The 16429-nt window shown below is 38.1% G+C and overlaps 1 protein-coding gene across 1 annotated transcript in view; it reads right to left on the reverse strand.

The window, feature by feature from the left end:
• The window catches only part of LOC131280224 (uncharacterized), a 61218-nt gene that overhangs the window by 2895 nt on the left and 41894 nt on the right, over positions 1-16429 (reverse strand). The window lies entirely within an intron of this gene.

The raw sequence follows: 16429 nt of genomic DNA on the forward strand, positions 1-16429 counted from the left end.
TAGAGAGTTGAATGGTGCCTCCAAATAAAATATGTCTATGTCCCAATCCTCATAACCTCTAAACATAACCTTATTTGGAAAAATGTTTTTGCAAGTTTAAATTAAGAATCTCAAAAAAGATCAACCTGGATTGGGAGAAGTGGGGTCCTAAATCAATGTCAAGTCCTTGTAAGAGAAGAGAAGAAACAAACATAAACACAGAAGGGAAGTACATGTGAAGATGGAGATGCAAATTGGAGTGATGCATCTACAAACCGAGGAACACCACCACAAACCAATAGCCACCAGAAGCTCAGAGAGAGGCATGGAACAGATTCTTTCTCAGAGCCACCAGAAGGAAGCAACCCTTCTGACGCAAGGTTCTGGCCTCCCAAACTTTGAAGGAATACATTTCTGTCATTTTAAGTCACCAAGTTTGTAGTAATTTATTATGGCAACCCTGGGTAACTAACATAGTGCCAGGCATATAATGCTAGGTAAATAAAATTAGAAAGGGCTCATAAGTACTTAAATAAGCTAGAACTGTCTCCTTTACAGCCTATTTTTCACAAAGAAAAGGATAGATCCTATTTATTCTTCTCGGGAGTATTCCTGAATGCAAACATTATACTTTTATGGGGTATGGGAAGATTTGGTAGGGCAGTCACTCCAGATCATAAGCTGAAAACATTACTCACTGTATGAAGTTGGAGATTATGTTTCTTCCTTTCAACTTAGAATGGGTTCTAGTTTGAGGCCTGGTGCTTAGTGATTATGCCTGATCTTAATACTCCTACTGTAGTAGCATCTATCCCTATCACTTATCAACAACTATTTTCACATATCCTTGTTCTGTTTTCATCTAAAATTTCATGATGCTTCACCCACCCTCACACATCAAATTTTCATTTCCCAAGATGATGAATTTTCCCTTTGTGGACTTTATTCTATTTTTGAAACAGAGGTCCAGCCTCTCCCACCCCACTCCTGAGTCAATCCTTCATTAACATTGTTACCTCTGGTTCTCGGTAATTTCAAAGAAAGTATGTTGCCAAATCCTTCTCTATCTCAAGCATTCAAAATGTAAAGAAGTTTTTTCTAGGTCCACCTTGACTCTTACCTGGACAGTGATGACTTATCTATCCTGTGGAAATGTCTTTATACTACACTGACATAGTGGCTTATACCTGGAATTGCATATGAATGATCTTGTTAGACATACTGCTCTGTTAGTTTATGCATGGGATGACAGGGACCACAAAGAGCTAAGGTCTCAATCAGTTGACCTAGGATATTATTTTCCCTAAGGAGAAACACATCAAGATGAATGTTTGCACTGGGCCAACAAGACTTGGGGTATTTGGCCATGATTATTACTGATGTGATTTTAGCTCTCTAGAACTCTACCTAATATACAGGCAAGAGCAAACTTCAGATGTCATGCCTGCCTTCTTTTAAGAGGTTAAGATACTTTAAAGGCAGTAGAGTTTTGAAGTTTTTAGAGCATTAAGTTGTGTTGGTAAAATAAGAGAATAGACATTGGAACCTGAAAAAACGGGACAGAAATTTGTATTTACCACTTGCTGGAAGTGTTGCACAAGTTAATTTTTCTCTAGTATCCTAAAGTTTTAATCTGTAAAATGGCAATAATAATACATTGCAAGATAATGCGAATTTAAAGAAAAGCACCTGGTACAGTATATGGTCCATAGAAGGTGCTCAATAAATATCACTTAATGTCATCATCATCATTTAATAGGCCTCATATACAGCACAGAATCTTCCCTGCAGCTTCATTATTCAATTAGGATCTAATCTTAGCTGAAACATCTATAAAATGAGTAACTAGTTTTCACTTAATGTAATGGTTCCACTGTAGGACAAACTTTCTGATAAAATGAATGTTCATGATACTTTCTCTGTATGCCCTCTAGAGTCTCATGAAAATCATTCAGAGGTTTTAAGGCATTTTCCCTGGCTGCTCTCAGCCAAACTAGGAATGTTCGGCTCTGGTTTTTAAGACCTATGTTTGCTCACAGAGCTAATTTGGATCACCACTCAACTAAATGTCTAAACACCAGAAATAGAGCTGGATCCAGAATGCAGAAGCAGAGGGGCTTGTTTCTCTCACCATACCACTACCTCTACCTTCCTCCCTGCCAACCATGTTTGCTTATGCCAAACATATCTACACTTTCAATCTTGCTGCAAATTCACTCACCCAGAGCCAGGAGGCTTAACCTAATGATACTTCTTTGATGATTCTTCCTGCTCTGTAGGCCTCTGATTATGCTTTATGACTTTTTTCCTTTGTAAGATAAACTGAGTACAGATTACCATATATTACCTGACTAGTCTGGCTGCTTTCGATTACTGTGAGTGAAGGTTACTTGGAAGATCTATAAGCCTTTTCTTTCTTACTTATCTTCTAGTCACTCCAGCAGCCATTCCACCCCACTCACAGAAATGAGTCTGCGATCTCACACCATTCTTTGTATAAAAATAATTCCTTGATACATGTTGTTGCCATTCTCACTCACCTCTGTTTGAATCTGTCTCTCTGACTCAATCTCTAATCTGACTCTTTTTTAATAAAATTTTATTGAAGTATATCATACATAAATAGTAAGTGTATAGTAAAAGTTGTAAACTTACAAAACAAACATGCATAACATCATACAGGAGTCCTATACATCTCTCCACCACCAACATCTGGCATTGTTGTGTAACAACAAATCATGATTTGTTACAAACTATGAAAGCACATCATCAAAATATTACTACTAATTATAGCCCATATCTTACATTTGGTGTATTCCCCCCCAATCTGCCAGATTATTAACACCCTATATTAATATATTTGTTATAGTTCATGAGAGAATATTTTCATATTTGTTCTGTTAACCACAGTCCATCTTATACCACCAGATTCCCTGTGCTATGCAGTCCCATCTTTTCTACAATCCATTCAAAGTGTACACTCAGTGCTTCTCATTTTCCTCACAGAGTTGTGCTGTCATCATCTCAGTCAATTTTAGAACGTTTCCATTACTTCAAAAGGAAAAATTCCATATCTTTTTATACACCCCTGTAATTGTCTTCTTTGCTATTGCTGCAAAAATATTACAATATCACTGTTAACTATCATCCATAAGTTATGTTAGTTGTGTGACATTAAAGCCAATGCCTTCAGTTAAGATGAAGTTTCCAGCATCACAATTTGAAGCAGCACTAGGGATGGAGAAGACTTTCTGTATCATGATCTTGTACCACAAATTAAAGGCTGTCACCCTCTCTGCACAAGAGCATAGCCAAGCTTGGGCTACCACTGTCCCTTATGAGAACATTGGACCATGAGAAAACTCAAGGTATTCATTAAGATTCTGCTGACTCCCCTACCCAGTTTCTTCCTGTTGTTCTCTGTCTTACTAGGCACACCAATTTCTCTCAGTAATAGTGAGTATTTATTTGTGGTAAGTAATTCCAGGGCCTTCATAGTAAATGTCCCGTATTGCTTAACAATAACTCCCATTTTCTTGGTGTGGTTCATTAGTCACTTGCTTCTCCTTCACTTTCCTTTAAATCTCTTCTCTAGTCCTCTTTCTAATCATTCAGCTTAATGCCAAACTAAAACTCCTGCTTTAGGAGTTGTGCTAACTGAAACTGCAATCAGATTATGCAGAGTTGTTATTCAGCAAAATCCCCTTTCCTGGCCTCTATATTTCATCTTCTCTGCTTTGAAACAATTCCCAGTTGTACAGATAAACTTCTCTGAAAGGTTAAGAAATGCCTTTTCTGAATCTTCCCCAGCCCAAACTCACCTAAGTGCAAAGCAGTGGCAACAAGAAGGTACAGAATTGTGGAAGCATCCTCAAGAAACTGTAAGAGCATTACAGTTTCTCTCCCTACTCTCAACTATCTGAATACTGGGCCAAGAGGTTGTTATACTGATAAAACCTATCTCTCAGTTCCTCCTGGGAGTTTGGGAATTTGCTCTGGGTTTAGGGCTAGTGCCATTTGGCTTTAAATCTCTGCCCCCAGGGAGCTCCTGTGTTCTCCAGGAAACAGGGCATTCATGCTTATCTCTCCTGGTTGGCCAAATCAGACTCAGAGATGAAACTGCTAAGTCTTTCAAGAGATTCAGGAAAGGAATATTTATATCCCACTCCCTTAGAACCATTTCTCTGGTATTTCCCCCACATCTCAGTACTGTTTTTATTGACCTAGGGACAACTAATATTTCAGGGTCACTGAGGTTATAAGTGCTATGGGTATCTGATCTGGGTCCCTCTTTGTGTCTGATGCACCTTCTTTTCCAAAGGATCCCAGGATATGTCCTCCCTCTTATTTCCTTCTATGATTATTCATGTCCAGTTCCATTACTTTTATTCTTTCTGGTACTATATTATTACAGTTTTCTGCACATGTCCTTAGATTGGTTGTTGTTACTAACTGCAGTAGATTGGCTTTGTGAGATGCTCTGCCGTGTTTTTCATATTACCGGTGCAAGAAGTAGCATAGCAATATGGTAATGAAACTCAGTAGGAAATTGTACACATATGTAAAACTCAAGAGACATAACTTGCTAAAGGCAATTTTTCACCATATGCAGTAATTATCTTGGTAACTGAGAAAATCTAAGATTTGTACAGTAAATATTGCCAAGCTTCCTGTTGTCCTTTCCTGAGACTCTCTGCATTGTGATTATCTCAGTTAACTGTCTTGTCAAAGAGCACTTTGCATGAAATTCTCAACCTATTCTTCTGTGGGACTCACTCTTGGTACTAAAACCCCTTCCAAACAGAATTTATTCGGTATACCCTCACCACGCATGTCTTATTCCACCACAAACCAGAAGCCTTCCTCAGATCATGAACAAGTTTTTTAAATTCCTAGTCCCATAAAACTATTATGTGCCATCATCTAGGATCCACATTAGACAAGGAGGCTTCCAAGATTTTTCTGCACAGAATTGTGTTTTCTTGTTGCAATTCACTGCAGGACTTGGTTTCTTTATCATCTTTCCAAATGTTCCTCTGGTGATTTTCTCCCTCAATCACACCATAAAGGCATCTATCCTGAGTGTGATTAGTCCCCCAAACTGAACTAGATCTGAATCCCGGTCATGTGTACACTCTTCATCCTAGATCCTGAGCGACTCTCTAGGTTGGTGGTTCTCACACATAAGCATGCTTCAAAATAAACTGTTTTACTTTTGAAAAAAGAGATTGCTTATCTCCATCCCCAGAGTTTCTGGCATAGCAAATTTGGAACAGAGTCCCAGAATTTTCCTTTTTAATAAGTTCCCAAGTAATGCTGATACTGCTAGCCAGGGGATAACATTTTAAGAACTACTGTTATATATAAATAAATATTTTTAAAAATCTGATTGGGTTTTCTGTCCCACATTGCTATCTGTTCTGCACTCCTGGAAAGTTTTTATTGGGCAACAAGGCTATCGTATCTTTAACAAGTCATTTTTAAAACCTAGAACAGAGCAGGTGTATAGCAACTTTCCTGTCTCAGAACTTTGTCCTGACTGAGCTAACGTTGACTCCAAGAAGCCTTCAAACCACTTTACTCCTATTAATGAAAAGAGGATAAATAATAAAGCAAGGAAGAAATGAACTTTTTTCTTTTTTAATTTTTAATTTTAATTTTTAAAAAAGCTTTAGATTACATAAACGTTACATTAAAAATATAATGGATTCACACATGCCCCATCCCCCACAACACTTTCCCACATTAACAACATCCTTCATTAGTGTGGTACATTTGTGACAAGTGATGAACACCTATTGAAGCATTCCTACTAATCATGGACTATAGTTTATATTATAGTTTACACTCTGTCCTGAACAATTTTGTAGGTTATGACAATATATATAACAGTTATCATTGCAATGTCATGCAGGGCAATTCCAGTGTCCCCCAAATGCCCCTACATTACACGTATTCTTCCCTCTCTCTCCCCTCAGAACCTCTGGTGGCCACTGCCTTTATATCAATGATAAGAGTTCTTCCATTGCCAGAATAATAATACATCTATAATAGAATAATAAGTCTACTTTAGTCCATGGAAATGAACTTTTGTGACTCCTTTGTCCATCCCCTACACAAATCTACTCTCAGGAAGTTTTGAGAAAAATCCTGGACAGGGCATTCTTTGGGGAGATGTAATAACTTCGTGGCATGTCAACTTGAGTAGGCTAAACTATGTTTCTCAGAATTCCCCATCTATTATGTTTTTGATAGGGTGGGCTGCTACACACTCCTACTTCCAATCATTCAAATACTAATTCAGGTGCTGCTGCAAAAGGATTTTGCAGGTGTACTTGAAGACCCTAAGCAGGTGAATTTAAACAAGGATGACTATCCTGGGTAAGTCTTGTTTAATCAGTTGGCAAGCTTTAAAAGTGGGCTATCCATAGGAAGAGAGAACTTGTAGCTGTGGAAACATGCTTCAGCCCAGGCCTGCCAGATTCTGGTCTGCTGGTGTTTTATTTCTTCCTGATTGCCTGCTCTATGGAATTCAGACTTGCTTAACCAACTCTTACAGTTTTGCAAGCCAATTTCTTGACATTAATATCGAGAAATTGCATAGCACACATACGGGTATTTGTCATATTACTCTCTTTACTTTTTTTCCCTGTACTTTAAGCTGTTTAATTTTAAATCTCTAACTCATGTCCTAAAATTTAATAGAAGATTTACCTGAAATTTTCACGTTTTTGCCCTGATTCTCTTAGGGCTGAAATACCTGTCATAGCACGGTCTTATAAAAGGGTTCAATTTACTTATTTCTTCAGTAGACAGTAAAATCTTTTAAGACAAGGAAATTATGTATGTGTGTATGAATGTGTGTGTGACATCAACTTCTCTGGCTGAACCCACTGTATCTAGCATAGAGGATAAATGTGTATCTTAATTTATTTCATTGTGTCACCAATATATGTCTACAAGGAATTTGGGGTGTTTCAAAAAGAAAAAAGGCAAATAAAATGAGTTTTAGAAATAAAAAATGAGACATAAGTCAGACACAGCAAATATGAACATGTTATATAATATTACTACAGAAATCTAATAAATATAAATTGTCAAAACTATATATTTTTAAGAGGATATAATGGAAAGAGAGTAGTGTCAGATATTGGCAAATCAAAAAATTAGAAATGTATAATAAACAGAAAATTTAAAAGCATTCGTCAGGAAGCAGATGTAGCTCAAGTGACTGGGCTTCCACCTACCATATGGGAGGACCTGAGGTTCGATCCTTGGGGCTTCCTGGTAAAAAAAATTAAAAAATCGTGCCTGTGAGGTGTGCCAGTGCCTGTGCAGTGAGCCAGTGCCTGTGCAAGTGAGTCACACAGCATGATGATGACACAGCAAGAGAGAGAGGAAGGGGAGAGTAAAGGTGAGGCGCAACAGAAATCAGGAACTGAGGTGGCACAAGTGACAGGGAAATTCTATCCACATCAAAGTTTCCAGGATCAAATTTCAGTGAATCTTAGAGAAGAAAAAATGAGAAGACAAAAAGAGAGAAAAATATAGAAGATCACACAGTGAACAGACACAGGTAGCAAGAAACAGCAGGGCAGAGGGGAGGGAAAGGGAGGGGAAAAAAAGAAAAAGTTGTTTCATTAAAAAAAAAAAAACATTCCTGGTCAATACAGGAAAAAAAAAAGGGAGGCCACTATCACCCCCACTCCTTCCAATCTGAGCTTGTTCTGGAGGTCATATTCATGCACTAAGGAAGAAGAAACAATAAAAGGAATAAGAACTGTGCATGATATGAATATTTGCATAGAAAGTATAAAATAGCCTACAAAGAATTTATGAGGGCTATTATAAGAATTGAGCAATATTGACAGATACAAGATCAAAATAAATAGATGGACAAAACTTACGGAATAATGTAAGAGATTTTTATGAATATAAAATGTGTGATTAAAGAGAACAGCACAGTAAAATTCTGTGATTATAATCCTAAAATGTCTAATCTCCTTAAGTGATTCTATATATTTGAAGTAACTAATTAAGTCCTCAAGAAGAATTTTGTAGAAACTGAAAAATGATAGTTTATATGAAAAAAAGACTCAAGAATAGGCAAGCTGATAAGAGCAAGCTCATGAGACTTGCCCTACTAGAATTTATAAATAATTAAAATATATAGAAGTTTATGTCAAATTGTTACTGGGATAACATATGGATAAATTAATGTAATGAAAATCCCAGAAATAGACCCATACATTTATTTGACATTGTAGCATTATCAATCAGATAGGATACAATGTACTATTCAATAATTGGTGAAATTTGATCCTTTCATGATCCATAAACAATATAAAGTCTAGATGAATTAAAGATAAAATCTTAAAATTTCACAGGAAAATATCTTTATAGCACTGGGTATACAACAAAATGTAATCAAGAAAATGGACAAATTACAAATGAAGAAATTAAATTTGGACTTTTTAAATAATTTTCTCAGTGTGTCAAAATAATAACATTCAAAGTAATGCCACAAGTTTGGAGAAAATTACTGAAACATGTAATTGACAGTGTTTATAAACGTAAAATGACTGATAACCTCTTAGGAAAATGGGCAAAAATATATTAAAAGACAGTTTACTTGATTAACTAATACATTTAGCAGAAAATACAAAGGGAGACAATAATGCAATGCCATTTCACATGTATCAGATTAGCAAAAATAAGCCATATCAAGTGTTAGTAAGAATATGAGGAAATAGGAAATCTCAAGCAGTGATAAGTATTTTAGAAAGAAATTTAATAATATGTGGTAAAGTTGAAAGTATGGGAATCTATGAGTAAAGCAACTGTTTATATGTACATATTATCTTCTAGATATTCCAACTTAGTAACATGGAACCACAGAGAAAATATTTTTATGGCATCTTGGTATAAAGGAATGTATTGGAAGCAGTCCAGTCTTTATAACTGTGTCCATTCCCACCACCAGTTACCAAGAGGCTGACGAGATCAAACAGCTTGGCACACCTGTAATTCTTTTACTGGCACAAAACTGTGTATCATGGGAGACCAATTAGATATTCTGCCCCAGAAACCTTCTAATATATGTATACAAGGATGTTTTTACACATTACTTATGATAGCCAAAATTTGGAACACCTAAATGAGAATCTAAAGAGAGACTTTTCATAGGACTGACTACTATGCTATAGTTAAAGGATTGAAAATGATACATCAGCATCACCTGGGAACTTGTTAGAAATGCAAATTATTGGGTCCTAGCCCAGACCTATGGTATCAGGGATGCTGGGGATTGGGCTCAGCAACCAGTGTTTAACAAGCCCTCCAGATAATTTTGATGTACGTTGGATTTTGAAAACTGCTGTACTCTTTTTAACCAGGGTTATGCAGAGAGAATCGTTATGGAGGCATTTGAATGCACAAAGATTGATTCCATTTCTTCCAAATGACTCTGATGTCTTCCCAAAAATGCCAATTCTCAATGAACAGGAGGATACCATTTGCCAAATCAATCCTTTGTGCTCCTCTTGTAATGGCACAGAGTTACCAGAGTTTCTTCACAAGCTGCATTGTTTTTGCATAAGAACTACAGACAGTTGTCCATAGAAACATGACCTTATTCAAAAGTCCTTAAAACAAAGGAAAGCAGGCGCATTGGGGTTGTCATATGGGAACTCTCTGTAACTTAGGTGCAATTTTCTGTAAACTTAAAACTACTCTAAAAATAAAGTTTATAAAAATATTTACTATGTGCATGCAGAAATAATATACAGATACTCCATACTTTCTACACAAATTTTGGGGGAAAATTAAAACTGGTCAAAAATAATTTATTTATTAAATCACATTAAAGTTTGCGCTAAAAATATTTTTTAAAAGTTCATATTAAATAGTTAACGCTATTTCTACAGGCATCCACCAAAAAGCAAAAACCAGTTAACACCATCATTACATGAAAACTGGGAATTATCCCTTTTCCTCTGAGAATCATTTTTCAAGTCATGGTTTTTTCTTTGATTAAAAGGCCCAATGGAACACCTTAATGGACTTTCATGCCTTCTCTTTCTTTGTCCCCTGGAGAGCTATGGCTGTGCTCAGAGTTCCTGGAAAATGACATCATAGAGTTGATGATTTCCCTTAATAGCCTGAGAGCCTTGGCCCACTGTAATAAGGAAGCTTATATGTTGAGAGCCAGGATAGTCTGCAAGCTCCTTTTCATGGGCTAAGATCAGAAAACAAATAACAACAAAAAAACACCATGAGATAAACAGATTCAGGTTGTGACCTTCAAATAGGAAGGCTCTTATTGCCAGAAGGAAAGGCACCAGTAGGAAGGATATAGTAGAACATTTCCAGGTAAGTTCTAATTTACCATAATTAAAACGGCTACTCTTGCCTCCATTCCTTTCAGACAGATTGTTTTCCCTAAGATTCTTCTATCTGTAATGGCTACTCTTTCTATTTAACTGGGATTTGTTCACTAGCCACCCAGCAACTTCAATCCCAGACACCAAAAGATACTGCTGTATATCTGAAAGTTTGGCAAGTTTATAAGATTGAGATGAGAAAGTAAGAGTCAAGAATCAGTTTTTTAAAAAACAATGCAGAAACATTGTTGGGTATAACAAAGTATATTGACTTTATAGATCCTAACTTAGAACAGGAACTTAATACCCACCAGCAGCTTCTACCATGCTAATCTTCAACCGTTCCAGCTTCATGACCTTCACTCTGATGGGTGTACCTGACTTAGAGTTGCAGCATTTGTGGCTCTCTCTGCCTTTCTCCTCCATATTTTTGGCTATTCTCATTGGCAATGGGGTGATCCTCTTCCTGGTAACCACAGAACCCACACTTCAAACACCAATGTATCTGCTCCTGTCCCTGCTAATGGTGGCTGACCTCGTATCTACTCTGTCTCTGGTGCCCAAACTTCTCTGCCTCTTCTGGTTTCATGATCGGAACATTGCTGCCAATGCCTGTTTCACTCAGATGTTTTTCATTCATGGTGCATCTGTGGTAAGATCAGCCCTACTTGTGGCAATGGCTTTTGACCGCTATGTGGCTGTATGTGAGCCATTACGCTACAATACAATACTGAGCCATTCCCTAGTCAGACGTCTTGGGCTGATGGCACTTGCCAAGGGGGTGATTCTTATCTTGCCCATGCCTCTTCTGCTTCAAAGGTTGACCTTCTGCCACATGGTCATTCCTCATACCTACTGTGACCACATGGCTGTGGTGAAAATGGCCTGTGACCACACCAGACCCAATCGTATCTATGGGCTCTTTGTGGTCCTTCTTGTGGTAGGACTTGATCTGCTGCTCATTGGTTTCTCTTATGCCCTCATCCTGCAAGCTGTAGTGCGCCTCAACTCTCGTGATGCCACCTGCAAAGCTCTGAACACCTGCTCAGCACACCTCTTTGTAATCCTTGTCACCTATGTGCCTGGACTCTTTTCCTCTCTCATATACCGCATTGGTCACAACATCCCACCTCATGCCCACGTTCTCCTTGCCAATCTCTACCTTCTCCTACCGTCACTGCTCAACCCAATCATCTACGGTATAAAGATGAAGGAAATACGGGACAAGGTCGCCAAGTGCCTATGTAAAGGAAATGCATCTGCTGCCGGTTCCAGCCATAAATCGAGTGAATGAACACTGAGGACAAGAACTCAATGCCTTTGCCCAACCATCCAAGGATACAGTCCTGTCTCCAGATGAGCTGTGGTGAATAGACCATGGAGGATTGAGTTTTTTTAACTTACAGGAAGACCAGTAAGTTTGTACTTTTATTTTTCTGTGAATGAAATAAGGGAAATCCTATGATATCTCTTCTATGTCTAATAGGGACACTCTGATGACATGGGGCTCCTGACAATTCTCATACCTGTGCTCATGTTCATCAACTCTACTCAAAATCTCTCTCTGTAAATGATTCAAGATCAGTTCTCCTTGTCTTGGTGGACAGTTTATATTTGTTGCACCTTTCTCTGTATTTTCTATTTCTCCAATTCCCTGTGTCTGTCTCTAACTAGTATCTTGTTGATGAAAGGGACCTGGCATACTGATTACTTTGGATACCATCTTCACATGTAATAATTCCTCAGGCAGTTGGTCTTTCATCAATAGTTTCTAATGCAATAGCAGTGTGTTGTGTTCACAATGATAGGATGATTGTGATGATGTGCATGCTTATGACAGCAAAGCAAGAACCTAAAGATAATGTGCATAGACAGGATTCAGGTACTGTTGTGACACATATCACAGAAGATTTCATTGCAAGGGAAAGCACATATCCAGATACCTAATTCAAAAGATTCATGACCAGGAATTCCCTCTTTAAAAAGCATATATGAAAAAAAAAAATACATAAGTAGGAGACTACCTGTTCCTGAAGTGATATACCTAGAAGAGGAACAGATGAAGGAATCCTAGCTTATTTCCTCAATTTTTAAAAATTTCAGCAGAAATACTATCTTTTAAGATGGTTCTGTGTTAGCTGTTCTGGATATTTTTATACATATAATAATTCATTGAATTGTTGCATTTTAATGCAAATCATATAACATCCATTTCCCATATTAAGTTACAGATGCTCAATTTCTTTATGCAACCTTCCCAGAGTCACACAGCCAATAAGTGGTTAAGTCTGGATTCAAATTCAAATCTGTCTGAACACAAAATGTTTTTCCACTCTATTATACCCATGCTGCCTCTTTAAAGACAACCAAGAATGAAAATGAGGAAGTTGTGCATTAAGACTAAGTGGAGCACTTTGCAGGACTGGTTTCAATCATAAAAACACAGCAATTATTGCTTGCCTACCTCATTTCTAAATTAATTAGTCTTACCTTAATTGGAGGGTAAACAATTTAGAAGAAAACTGAAAATATCTTCCTGTTCCAGTTATTTCTAATGCCTCACCCACCCCTATCCAATCTGTACTCTTCTGAGACCTATGCTGTGCCCAGTGGAATTGGTTTTGTTGAAATACATTGCCCAGTCTCCATTGCCATTTTGCTTCTTATTGTGTTTTCCTAAAGAAGCTATTTTGGTCTGGGTCTTCCAAGAAGCAGACTCCAAGATTAAAATGCAAGAAGTGAAAATACCTGTGTGAAAGAAAATAGGCAGACAGCAGGATAAGCTGGGAAAGCCATCAGATTGCCATCCAAGTTCAACTCCAAGTAAAAGAAGTAGAAAAAGGTTAAAGTTTGTGTGGAAGTGTTCTAGATTGCTGTGCAGCAAAGTTATTGAAGAGTCTGAGCCAAAGTCAGCTGACTGTGGAGTCCCATATCCCCCAGGCATGGATCTGTCCTTAATATCTCCAAAGCCATCCTAGATCATATCCTGGAAGCCTCTCATAGGCATGACTTTAGCTAGCAGAAGAGGCATCCTTAATTATGCTCCTTACGAGGGAGGTCTGCAAGGCACATTCTCCTGGTTGCTGCAGTGCACCCTTTGTATAACACGAATCTAATAGGTTTGGAGAGCAGCTACTGCATGGGTCCCAAAGGGCTTTTTCCTGAGGCAAAACTCAGAAGAAAGAGGTTAGTGGGATGAAATAAAGCCACTGTCTCTGCAGTTTATCTCAGGGCTGCAACTGTGTATAACACACATAGCATCTCCTACCTGACAGAGGACTGACCTTGTCCGTGCCCCTCCACCTTCCTTAGGCATCCATCTCTATAATTCTCTGGAAGCATACCAGGCTTTGGTTGCTAAAATCTTGAATGCTTCCTGCTCCAAGTGTACCTTGTTTTGAGAAAAGAGCACCCACCTGTTTTCCCCAAATTTTACATGCAAGCCTCTGGGATTCAGTCACCTGTGTCCCATAGCCTTATAGAATCTAAAAAGCCGTTGCCATAGGTGCAGACCTACTCAAGTGAACTTCTTGCCAGTCTCATTGTCCATCATGAGATAGCCGCAGCTCTCTATACGTAAGTTTCTCTAATAAATGCTTAAAGACTGATCACCCTGGTGTTTAGTGCCTCTTTCTTCAGAACCTCAACAGGCCCTATGTGGAGTGGTTTGGGGAAGTGGGACTGGGTCTCCCCATGTTTCTTCCTTTTGTGCTGTTTTGCCCTTGTCCTTCTCCACTATTCATTCTAAATTTCCCTCACCATTAAATCACTTAGGCAGGTATTATACCTTACCTGGTTGTGTTAACTAAAACTTAATCTCTATTTGATAGTCATACCTTTCTATGTTTGGAATTACTGCACATGCCTATTCACTGTTAGAATGAAACAAGACAGTAGCAACTCATTTGGTTCTGCATTAATTCCTTCCTGCTGAGAGTACATAAAAGCAGTCCTACATCCTCTTGATGATTAGTGTTGATTACACCTGCCCCTATGGAAATTCTTTATCTGCTGATTCCTGGGCACAAGATGCCTAAAGTGCCCTGATTGCAGCTGTAACTTGTAGATCAATGGGATTTTTGCTGTATCCTTTGACAAAAAATGTGCCCTCTGTTTAAGACCCGAACCACCAAACCCCCAAATGCCAGAGTTGTGAAGACAAGAAGTAAAAAAACCCCAAATGGATTATTAGAATGGTAAATGGGTGACTCCTATTTTTACCACTTGATTCACAAAACCAATTATCCTTTCTATTGGAAATACATTTCCATACAGAAATCACTAGTATAATAAAAATCTTTAGCCCTTTGTTTTGGTGAGTTTCTTCCAAGCTGGCATTTCAAGCTCCACATTCTGGTAATTCCAAAATTCTATGAAGTTAGATACCTCTGGATGGTGTGGGACATGATAGTACCAGTGGGTTCCATGGTCATGTACCCCCTTCCAGACTTCATTCATGTTAAAGTCCTCTAGTTACTTGCCATGCTATGTGGTATTCCATGCCAATGGATCAGGTATTCCATAAACTTTTTTTGAAGCATTTCCTCTGCCCCCGCTGAGATGGCTCCTTCATCTATCTGCTTGTTGCCTGTTTGCTGTGTCTGCTCATTGTCTCTGTCCATTGTGCCTAATTGTTCATCAGCTCATTGTGTAAACTCATCACATCAGCTCAACTTCTTTAGGAGGCACCAGGAATCGAACCCAACAGGAAGCAGGCACCCAACTGCTTGAGCCACATCCACTCCAATTCCATAAACTCTTGATAGTAATGCTGGCTGATGCTCTGAAAGCCTGACAGGCAAACTCATACCTGGAATAAATCTATCCCTGTGGCAATAAATCACTGAACATCCTCTGGGTGGAAGGAACTGATATGGTCAACTGCTATCATGTAGTCAGTGGATTTCCACAAGGAATACTGTTATATTAGGGATTCATCATTGATCTTTCTCCTAACAAATTAGATACCCAGAAGCAACAACTAGATCAGCCTTAATAAGTGGAACTTCAGGCTGTCGAGTTTATGCATAGCCTCCAAATCGCCAGCATGGCTACTCTGCTTGTTCTGCAGGAGCTGATGATGAAGACTGGCTAACATCAGTTGGCTGAAACATTCGTTCTACTTGGTTGTTTGATGAATTTTTCTGATGTGCATGCATTCTGGTAGGCATTAACAGTACAAAAATCTTCAACTTATTTGGCTTTTAACCCAGATTTACTTGTCTCCAAAGTTTTAGGCCTTTTATTTCCAAGAATCTATATTCTTACTGCAAACCACTTCTCCTTCCATTCAAAGCAAATGACTGAGTGCCTGCTCACAGATCCACCTATTGGGGAATATTTTCCCTCTTTACTGTATTTTAGGGATTCCCTTGAACATGGTTGTAATACAACCCATTGTATTAGTCAGGATTTTCCAGAAAAACAGAGCCAACAAGAGGTTATATTAATACATTTATGCAAAGAGACTTATGCTAAGGACTTGCTCATGCAATTGTGGGAACTTGGCAATTCTGAATTTTGTAGAACAGGCAGGCAGGTTGGAAATTCTGGTAAGACGGATGTTGAAGTCTTGAGTTCTAATTTCTTAGGTGAAGCTGGCAGGCTGGAATTTTGTAAGAACTGATATTGACATTTTGAGTCCAAAATCCATAGAGAAGGATAGCAGGCTGGAAACTCCAAGAGGAGCGGAGGGTATAGTACTGAGGCAGAATTTCTTCTGGAAACTATAGTTCTTGCTCTTTCTATTACTATTTTTATCAATATTTTTTTAAAATTTTAAATGATTTAGATTACATAAATGTTAAATAAAAAATATAGGGGATTCCCACATATCCTACTCCCTACCCCTCCCACACTTTCCCACATTAACAACATCTTTCATTAGTGTGGCACATTTGTTACAATTGAACACATATTGGAGCATTGTCACTGAGTGTGGATTATAATTTAAGTTACAGTTTACACTCTGCCCTGCACAATTTTGTAAGTTATAGCAAAATATTTAATGGCCTGCATCCATCATTGCAACATCATTCAGGACAATTCCAGTGTGTTTGAAATGCCTC

Source organism: Dasypus novemcinctus, chromosome 10 (assembly GCF_030445035.2).
Source record: "Dasypus novemcinctus isolate mDasNov1 chromosome 10, mDasNov1.1.hap2, whole genome shotgun sequence".
NCBI classification, from domain to species: Eukaryota; Metazoa; Chordata; class Mammalia; order Cingulata; family Dasypodidae; genus Dasypus; species Dasypus novemcinctus.